This window comes from Diabrotica undecimpunctata, chromosome 4 (assembly GCF_040954645.1).
Source record: "Diabrotica undecimpunctata isolate CICGRU chromosome 4, icDiaUnde3, whole genome shotgun sequence".
NCBI classification, from domain to species: Eukaryota; Metazoa; Arthropoda; class Insecta; order Coleoptera; family Chrysomelidae; genus Diabrotica; species Diabrotica undecimpunctata.
Window position 1 is genome coordinate 153,188,736 of NC_092806.1, and position 9,862 is coordinate 153,198,597.

A 9,862-nucleotide genomic window follows, 5' to 3' on the forward strand; every position below is an offset into this window, starting at 1 on the left:
CATGAATCGTGTCACCTCACGTAGCGTTTTTATTCAGTGTTGTAATTTTTCGACATTTCATCACGGAAAAACACATAATCGGCCTACCTAACGCACAATTCGCTACACCATCAGTAAGTTTGAAACCCAGTTTTCGTTATTGGATAACACCCGACTAAATAGACCACATTCAGCACGTACTGAAGAAAATATAGCGGCGGTAATGGATAGTGTACTCGAAAATAATGAAGAATCGATTCGTTGTCTTTTTCAATAGCTTGGCTTGGCGTATTTTGCGTAAAAATCTTGGTTTAAAAGCATACAAAGTTCAATTAGTGCAAGATCTGAAGCCGGCCGACCTTCCGAGTCGTCACCGTTTCAGTAAATGGGCTCTTGATAAGCTTACAAAAGATCCACTGTTTTCGAAAAAACAAAATGTTGGAATGATGAAGCCCATTTTTGGCTTAATGGGTACGTGAATAAGCAAAATGCCCTTATTTGGGGTGAAGAGCAACCCGAAGAGGTTCAAGAGTTGCCATTATATCCAGAAAAAACAACTGTTTCGTGTGTTTTATGGGCCGGTGGATCCCTATTTCTTTAAAACAAAGGCCGGTCAGAATGTTACTGTGAATGGAGATTATTATCGCGCCATGATAATGGACTATTTGGTGCCTGAAATTGAAGCTCGCGGTCTCGATGACATTTGGTTCCAACAAAATGGCGCCACTTTACAGGCCGTGAAAGCAGTGGATTAAAACCCCCCCAGGGCACTATTCCAACACTGTTACTCACAAATTTTAAGGACTTAAAATGGTGGAGGTAGCATAAAAAAATGGCCAACCAAACCCCCCTCCCCGGGAAAATTCTCGGTGCGCCAGAAAGTGTGAAACCATGGCTTTACTGCGAGAATGAGTCGGTGAACAATTTATTTCACGCTTGGGACCAGTGAATTGGCCGTCTAGATCCTGTGAAATCACACCCCTAGAGTTATTCCTTAGGGGCTACGTATAGTCCAAAATCAACATGAATAAACCGTCTACGATTGAGGTATTGGAGGCCAATATTACTCGAGTCATTGGTCAAATACTAATCGAAATGCTCGAACGCGTCATCGAGAATTGGAACTTCAGAAAGGACCATCTTAACAGCTTTCACGGAAAACATTTATAAGAAATTATCTTCAAGAAGTACTTAATTGTAAAGAATGGTTCTTTTGTATGATAAAGATTTTCAAATAAAATTAATTTTTTTCATTGTTTCCTTCTTTTGAAAAAAGTATCTCTAAATGAATCGCCCATTACTAATGTTTTAACCCGATATAATAGGAATTTTTCGTTTTCTATGACGTGTTATTGGATCAATATTAATGTTTTCTGAAGTTGACGAAATATTTATGTGGAATGCAAATTTTTTATGTTAATTGATTGACTGATGATTCATATTATATAATTTGATGTTATAAGTTATGACGCATATAATCTTCGCAAATATTCTTCGCTTAAATAATAAAAATTTAAGAATATCCGAAACTCATCATTACATATGACAATTATACATCAAATTTATTGAGATCGTATGTGATGATGCTGCAAATGATTACCCTTAAAATACATACTATGTATTATATAATAGTATCATATTATATAGGTATATATATATATATATATATATATATATATATATATATATATATATATATATATATATATATATATATATAATACATACTATTATAGCAGTAATTAAAAGTTACATCTAATATACAGGGTGTAATAAAAAGTGAGCGGTAAATTAACCAAATATTCTGAGGCTAAATAAGACGATTGAACTTAAATTACCTTATTATAGTCTATACTAAATCACAAAAAATGAAATAAGTCATACGCGTGATCACTAAGTTTATTGTATTATTTTGCTGTCGCTATTACATTTTAGATATATATATATATATATATATATATATATATATATATATATATATATATATATATATATATATATTCGGTCGCATTCATAGTTTTTCTTGCTATTCTGTCAATATAGTACATTACATTATAAATTTGAATTATTTTCTGCTTTTGATCAGTTTCTGGGAAAATTTTCTTGTCTCTGTTGGCTTATTTAGTTCTTGTAGTTCTTTAAGTTCTTTGTTCATATTTTCTTTCGTCTTTTTACGGTGAATTTTCTTTTCTTCTTTACGTAATTTATATTCTTACTCTGCTTGTCAGGTTCTGTGTCCCTGTTGCATAAGTAAATATACTCCGTTTTTCTTTTTGTTATAATCTGACATGCTTCGGGAAACCAGTCATTCGTTCTTGTTCTTCTTTGTTTAGCTTTCATGCCTAGTAATTCTTTATCTGCTTCTTTCATGATGTTTCCGCATCCTTCCTTCATTTATCTTTTCCAGTTTGGCCACAATTTTTTAGTGACGCTGGTAAAATGAAAGTATTTGCTTCGTTGCGTAGTTGCAACGATCGTTGATTTAGCTGCTGATTTAGCTGTTAATTCATCTGTTGTATGTTTATTTTCTTGTGTAAGCACATTTCGACATAGTGTCACGTCATTGATTAATTCGTCTATTAAATAGACTAACTCGGTTGTTTTGACATTAAAGGTTATTAAATTTTTTTCAGAAATAAACTTTGAATTTTGATAATTTCATTTAATTTTTTTTACTGCCCAATGCGTATAATCAATTGTGGGGAGGATTGTATTTGCAATAATACGATTCATGTAGGTAATGCATGACTCGATGTGTAAATTCTTCCAAATAACACATTTTGGCATGTTTTTAAAAGACATTATGTACATACAGGCCAAACAAGCATCTGCGGTTGCTAGTACTCTTTCTATTAATAGACTAAATAATTAAATATCCTTCTGAAATAAAAAGAAGATACTAGTTTGAATCTTTTACATCTTTAAGTATATAATCGACTTCCGCACATCCCCTTAGTCTACACATTATTAATGTGAATGAAAACTTATTTTATAAACTAGACTTAATGTATTATTTTTATTATTATAAGCAAAAATATAATATTCTATTGTCACAATGTAAAGTGACCAGCAAGGAAACATATTTTTTTACTCGCCGCCAATGATCGAATCACAGGAGGGGAAACATAAATTCGAAGAAGTAAAAAGATTCCAATACGTAGGAGTGACATTTACCAGGAGACCAAATACATATAAAAGAAGAAATCCAAGCGAGAATTATGGCTATTAATCGTTGTATCTTTGCTCTAAACAACTTATTAAGAAGTAAAAACATATCTAGAAGGGCTAAGATCAGAATAAATAAGACAATGATAGGACCTATCGTATTATATGCCAGTGAAACATGGACGATGAATAAATTAGAACAAGTCATGCTCAAAGTGTGGGAGAGAAAAGTCCTCCGGAAAATATTTGAAGAAAAGGTATGGAATGGAATGTGGATAAACATACCGTACATAGAGACGATGTATGGAGCACCGAATATCATAGAAACCATAAAATCGCAAAAACTGAGATAGCTGGGGCATATCCAAAGGTTCCCAAACACGAGACTAGCCAAAACAATACTAACGGGAGGAGTAGGAGTAAAGAAGGGGAAAGGTACGCCCTAAACCAAGTGGAAGAAGGAGGTTTAAAAAGACATGGAAGAAAAGGTAAAGCAGAAAACATGAAAGAATGGAAAAGGTCTTCCAGGCCTGAAGAGCTAAAGAATATAGCTGGCGAAAGAATATACCCTTTTAAACCCTCAGAAATGGTTGTTTTACCCATCATGTGTCCATACTTGATGGACTGTTTGAGTTCAATACAGATTTATAATAATATGAATGTCCTTAGTGTCAAGTTTTGAAAGATGTAATAGTTCTCATAGTCGATAAAGCAGACGTAAACATATTTTTGTTAATTATGTTGATAATACACAAATATATGGTTTGATTTATTAAGTATTTTTTTATTACACCTTGTATAATAAAACCGAGATTGACGTATATAATAATTATCTTTTTATTGTATCATTGTAAGATAGAATTTTTTTGACATTAATTATTATTGATGAATACTTGTTAAGCGGAATGAAAATGTTATCTTTTTGCATATTTATCATACTCATATGAGTAGCAAACAACATTTTTAAAATTCGTACATTCATACACACGGAATTTTCACTGAATATAAAAAATACATTCAATTTTAATCTACGTATCTACGTTTTTCATTTTTACTGCAATCAGAGGGCCCAAATAAAAGTTAACCTAAAAGTGTTTGCAACTCCAAATTGTTTGTTGACTATAATGTTTTTATTGCACTTTTAAGGTGCAAAAAACTGTGTTTTTTGATTATTTTTATTGTATCAAATCAATATCTTAGGGTAAAATAAGCACACTATTGAATGAAAGTACATAAAAATATTGTAATTTGCGCGTGCTATATTAAATTTGACCCAATAGTTTATGCAAAACTAACGATTGAATTTTTCGCCATTTTAAATTTTTGAACTAACTTTTAAAAACTCACAGCTACTGTATCTATAACAAATAAAAATTAAAATTGACGCCAGTCAATAGCAAAAGGTCTATATTTTTTGAGGATATAATTTTTATTTTTAAAAAATCGCTATTTATAGTTAAAAAACATGAGTAAAGTTGACTGTTTTTTCGAGCAGCCGAATCGGCTTGGTTTTGGCTGGTTCTTCTGTCGGCCTGGCGCACTAGTCCAAGCTGTAGAAACCACCATTTTCGCCCACCATCTTAAAAGAGAGCTGACACGTAGACTCTAATTATAACGGTCTCAGAATCATAAACTTTGCTATGTCTGAGAACATGGTAATAGCTGGGACACGAATTCTCCATAAAGATATACATAATATATAAGGGAACTTGGAAATCTCCTGATAATGAAACGATTATATAATCATATAATCAATATATAAACAAATTCAGAACAGATTCTAAGGAAGATTCAAAAGATGGAGGGAAGTTGCCAGGAATCGACAGAAGTGGTAACTTCTTTGTGAGCAGGCCAAGATCAACAACGGATTGTCGAGTAACTTATGATGATGAATCATTAATTTTGTATAAACTAATGGGTAAATTTGATGTAGCAGAGCTCAAATTAAAGCTTTTTATGTACTTTCATTCAATATTGTTCTCATTTTACCCTAAGATATTGATTTGATACTCCAGATATACGCATACCAAAAATAGATCACTTGAGACAGGCACTCTGTCGAAACAGCTCTAGCGATAAAAAAAAATATAATAAATTCTGTGGGAGTTTTGAAAACAAAAGTTTTCGGTGTTTTTTTGCTAAAGTATAATTTCACTATTTGAGAGAGTGAGTCATCGTTTAAAGACCCAGAAATGCGGAAAGCCGTTTGGAAATCCAGTGACGTACACTTACTTTTATTTTAACGTTAATTATATTTTATTTTTCAAATATTAATGTTCGAAATAGGCCACAATATATTTATTTACAAGTTTTTACTGACGTTTCGATCTCTATATCCAAAGACCGCTTTCAAAGATATAAATGATAGTAATATTTTTTTTATTTGTTTATTATGTTATATTTTTATAATCTTATATTGTTTATTTTCTTTTTTTTTTATCTTTAAAAACGGAATAGAGATCGAAACGTCAATGTATTAAACATGTAAATAGATATATTGTGGCGTATGTCCAACCTTCTCCCTAAAAATACAGAATGCCACAAACAAGCAACTATAGAAAAATAAATATATCTGTCATTTGTATGTTTGAAAACGGTCTCTTTATAGAGATCGAAACGTCCGTAAATTAAACATTTGAATAAATATATTGTGGCTTATTCCCAACATTATTTCTAAAAATACAGAACGACAAGCGAAAAGCCATAGAAAATAAATAGTACTATCATTTGTATAATTGAAAACGGTCTCTGGATATAGAGATCGAAACGTCAATAAATAAACATATGAATAAATATTTTGTGGCTCATTCCCTACATTCCCCTAAAAATACAGAATGCCACAAACAAAAAGCTATAAAAAAGAAGTAATTTTGCAGAAAGTTTACTGATACCAACCGGCTGTCGCGGAAGTACGCTAAAACGTCTTTTTGACGTTTAGCCAAGAGCCATATTGTCTTATTAAATAAAATGAACAAAACACTTAAACAGTATAAAACAAAACAAAATAAAATCCTATAAAACAAAATAAAATTCTATAAAAACAAAATAAAAATAATGTTTGATGTGTTTAAACACAAACACTATACACACTTACTATGTTCTTCTCGTTTTTTTTTTTTGTTTTTGGTTTTTTTTATGCTGATGTTTTTATTAAACTATTAGAAAATACTATTCGCTGTCTAAACCTGAAGATGCAGTTCTGCTATCGCTGTCATTATCTTCACCACCTGGTGTAATTATAATTGGCTCTAGTAAAACTTTGATATGAGTGTCAAGTTCCCACATACGATGTTCTTCTTTAATTATGTGGCCTATACATTTAGCCCATTTCTCTGGAGTTACATGGAGGATTGCTTGAATCAAAAGTTTCTTAATTTTGTTTAATTTGAACGTTTTGTTATTGCGTGCTACTTCTCCTTTCACTTGCTCCCAGATAAGTTCAATGGGATTAAGTTCGCAATGATAAGGTGGTAGACGCAGAACTTTGACACCATAATCTTTTGCAGTTTCATCTACAGCATATTTAAGATATTCAATTTTCCTTAACCGTGCAATGTCAAGTAGTTGAATTTTGAGCATTGATTCTTCGTATGCAATCCCCTTTTCTGTAAGCCATTCTTGAATTCTCCCTTTCCGCCATGCCGTCGTCGGTAATTGTTCTAGTCTGCGGCTATGATATGGCGCATTGTCCATAACAACCACAGACCCAGATTCCAATTTTGGTAAGATTCTCTTAAACCAGCGCTCAAATACTTCGGAAGTCATTTCTTCATGATAATCACCTGTTTTTTTCGACTCAAATTGAAGCAAACCATCATCAAGGAACCCTGTATCACTTCCTATATGGGTGATGATTAAACGCCGTCCCTTTCCTGATGGAGCCTTTAATCCTGTAGACCAGCCTTCTATAAATGCTTCGCGTTTACTTTTTACATTTAAATCTTGCCAAACTTTTCCAACTGTATGACCTTCGTTAATCCAGGTTTCATCCAAATAATATATTTTGCATCCAGTGCTGCGAATTTTTCGTATTTCTTCTAAATATTTTCTTCTCCACAGAATAATTTCATTTTTTTCTAATAGCATACTTTTTCTGTTGCGTTTTACGTATCGAAAGTTCATTTCGTGCATGGTCCTGATTAAGACCCTACGAGATATCTTGGGTAAAGAGTCATCATTTTCGAGCTCTTGAGAAATTTTTTTCAGTGTTGGAATTTCACTCCGAAAATAAAATGAATGAATTTTTCGACGTATAATATTCCTTGTCTCGTCATCCAAAACAATGCTTTTCCTACCTCTAGTTTTACCTTTTTCTTGGTTTTTATTTTCCGATGTATTTTTAAGTACACGATAAATACAGCTAACGGATACTTTTATTAAACTGCTACAAATGTCGACCGCTTGGCTAACGTTTAATGCCATTTTTCTGCCGACAATTCCTTCATAAACGTTTCGTATCATTACCTTCTCTTCGGAAGTTAACATTTTCCGTCTCTTTTGCGGCTTTTCATTCTTGGAATCCACATCAGAATTTTGCTGTCTTCTCTTGGAACAACTCGGTTTTTCGTCCATTGTATTTCAATAATCTGGATATATACTATATATACAATAATTTCAAAGAATATAACTAAATATTTACTATAAAACGACAAACTATAACACTCTTATTATCTATAACACGTTTTATCAATACTACAATACAGTATTGATAAAACAGTATTGACAACAATAAGTTTACAAACTTATCACATAAAATATACTCACAAAAACACATGCACTATTTACCCATAGAAACACCAATGTTTTCTTCGTTCATTTCTTGGGCAAAAAATAATAAAAACTAGTTTTACTGCATGTCTGGATCCGAATTGTAAAACCGAGTTCCCTCGCTAATTCCAACATTGCCAAACGATTGAAAAATAATGTTTTAAAATATCGATTTTTATTTTATAAATTTAAATACGTAACGAAACGGAACATATAAATAAAATTTATTTTATTACAATTTTGTGCTTAATTTTTACTATTGAAAAAATCATGTTTTTTTGGTATTTTTATGACGGTAATAATCGCTGCGTGGAAGAATACAGGTTTTGTATGACCATAATTACTACTTGTGAACAAGATTTGGCTACACTGTACAACAACTTCTGGTCAAGTCTACTATAGAGAAGCACAAATAAATATACTACTTTATATATTCTGTAATTTCTTATGAGGAAACGCAAATTGCAATCGAGAAAACAGGCAGTTTTCGAGGGCCGCTGTGTACATTTAAATTTGAGGATATTCCGCGTTTAAACTATGATATCACTCTTCTGAATTGAGGGTTTCTACTATAGATATAATGAATTTCCATCAAGTAACGGTCGAATTCATTACTTGTGCACTTTTACATTACGAGTAGCAAGGACTCTCGATTAATTTCAGATATAAAAAATTGGATATGTTTAAAATACAGCACAGTTTGTTATGATAAAGCTCATTTGCATTTTATTTTGTTTTGTCGAGGTGGTCTTGTTATTTTTATAAATGCGAGTGTAATACATATATACAAAACTGCGACAAGAAAGTCTGCGAACATTTTTAAATCGAGTTTAGAATCATTGAATGTACAGATACGGCTCGAGGATGTCCTTTTCAGAATAAATAAAAAAGTGGAAGTTTTACTTACCACAGAATATTAAAAACAGTAGTATTTTGGCAACCTATTAAAAAATGATAAATGCGAACTTCTAAAACGTATAATAGAAGGGAAAATCGAGGGATCGATACCTCCGGTCCGAGGACCAATTTCTTTCTAAAGAATCTTTGTCGATGGTATGAAGTTCAAGCAGTGGATAAAGTTCATATTATAGTAATTATAGCCAGCATTCAATGGGACAAAGCACTTAAATTAGAAACATAGAACTATTTGAAATAAAAAGACAACCAAAATAAATAAATTGATCCTTAACTGATCAAAAAGAGCAGTAATTATTTCTTTAGAAATCTTTTAGTTGAACAGTAAAATTATACCTTTTTTAGTACAAAAAAGTAATTTATGTTTAAACGATATAGGAATGTTGTTCATCAATTAGTAACATGACAAATAAACGTCAATTTAAAAATACAATGTAACTAATTATTAAGTAGGTACTTACAAAGAATCCGTCGTATTAGTTCATAGTTCACAAACAAATAATATTACAAACAAACTACAGAAACGTGTGTTTTTATCAAATAATGCTCTGTTGTTTATCAAGTGACAATCAAGCGAAGTAAGTACTAAGTACCTATTATAAGTAAGGCAATTTATGACATCCAAAGCAAGTTAGTACCGAACTCCGTTCATGGTCACGTTTACATGATATATATTGGATTCCACTCCACTATATGAAATAACTAAACCTTTGCTAGATTTATAGTATCGTAGCAGACTGCGATTTTTTTATCTTATCGTAGTTACTTTAAAATCAGCGCTGAAATAGATAGAAAATACCGGATGTATAGCCGAATAGACCGGTAGTAGTAGTACCGAATATGAACCAGTAACAAAATTCTGTCACATTCTGTATTTATGAATGATTGTTGAGTTTTCACGAAACTTTTAAAATTAATAAATGAATTGCTCGCCAAGGTTGGGGAGATCCGTTAAAAATATTTAAAAAATCTTTTTTAATCCATTAAAAAATATTTAAAAAAATTTAAAACCATCAATGGTTTATTTTGAAATGTT

The 9,862-nt window shown here is 31.6% G+C and overlaps 1 protein-coding gene across 3 annotated transcripts in view; it reads right to left on the reverse strand.

Annotated features, from left to right (window-relative positions):
• LOC140440241 (uncharacterized MFS-type transporter C09D4.1-like) overlaps positions 1-9,567 on the reverse strand; it is a 45,248-nt gene extending 35,681 nt beyond the window's left edge. The window contains exon 1 of one of the 3 annotated variants that reach the window (XM_072530610.1): positions 9,288-9,567. The gene's annotated coding sequence lies outside the window, so the exon portion shown is untranslated. Of the gene's footprint in view, positions 1-8,818; positions 8,945-9,287 lie in introns of those variants that run through there. The other 2 variants (XM_072530607.1, XM_072530609.1) reach the window with 2 other exon arrangements.
• Between the last annotated feature and the right edge of the window lie 295 nt (positions 9,568-9,862).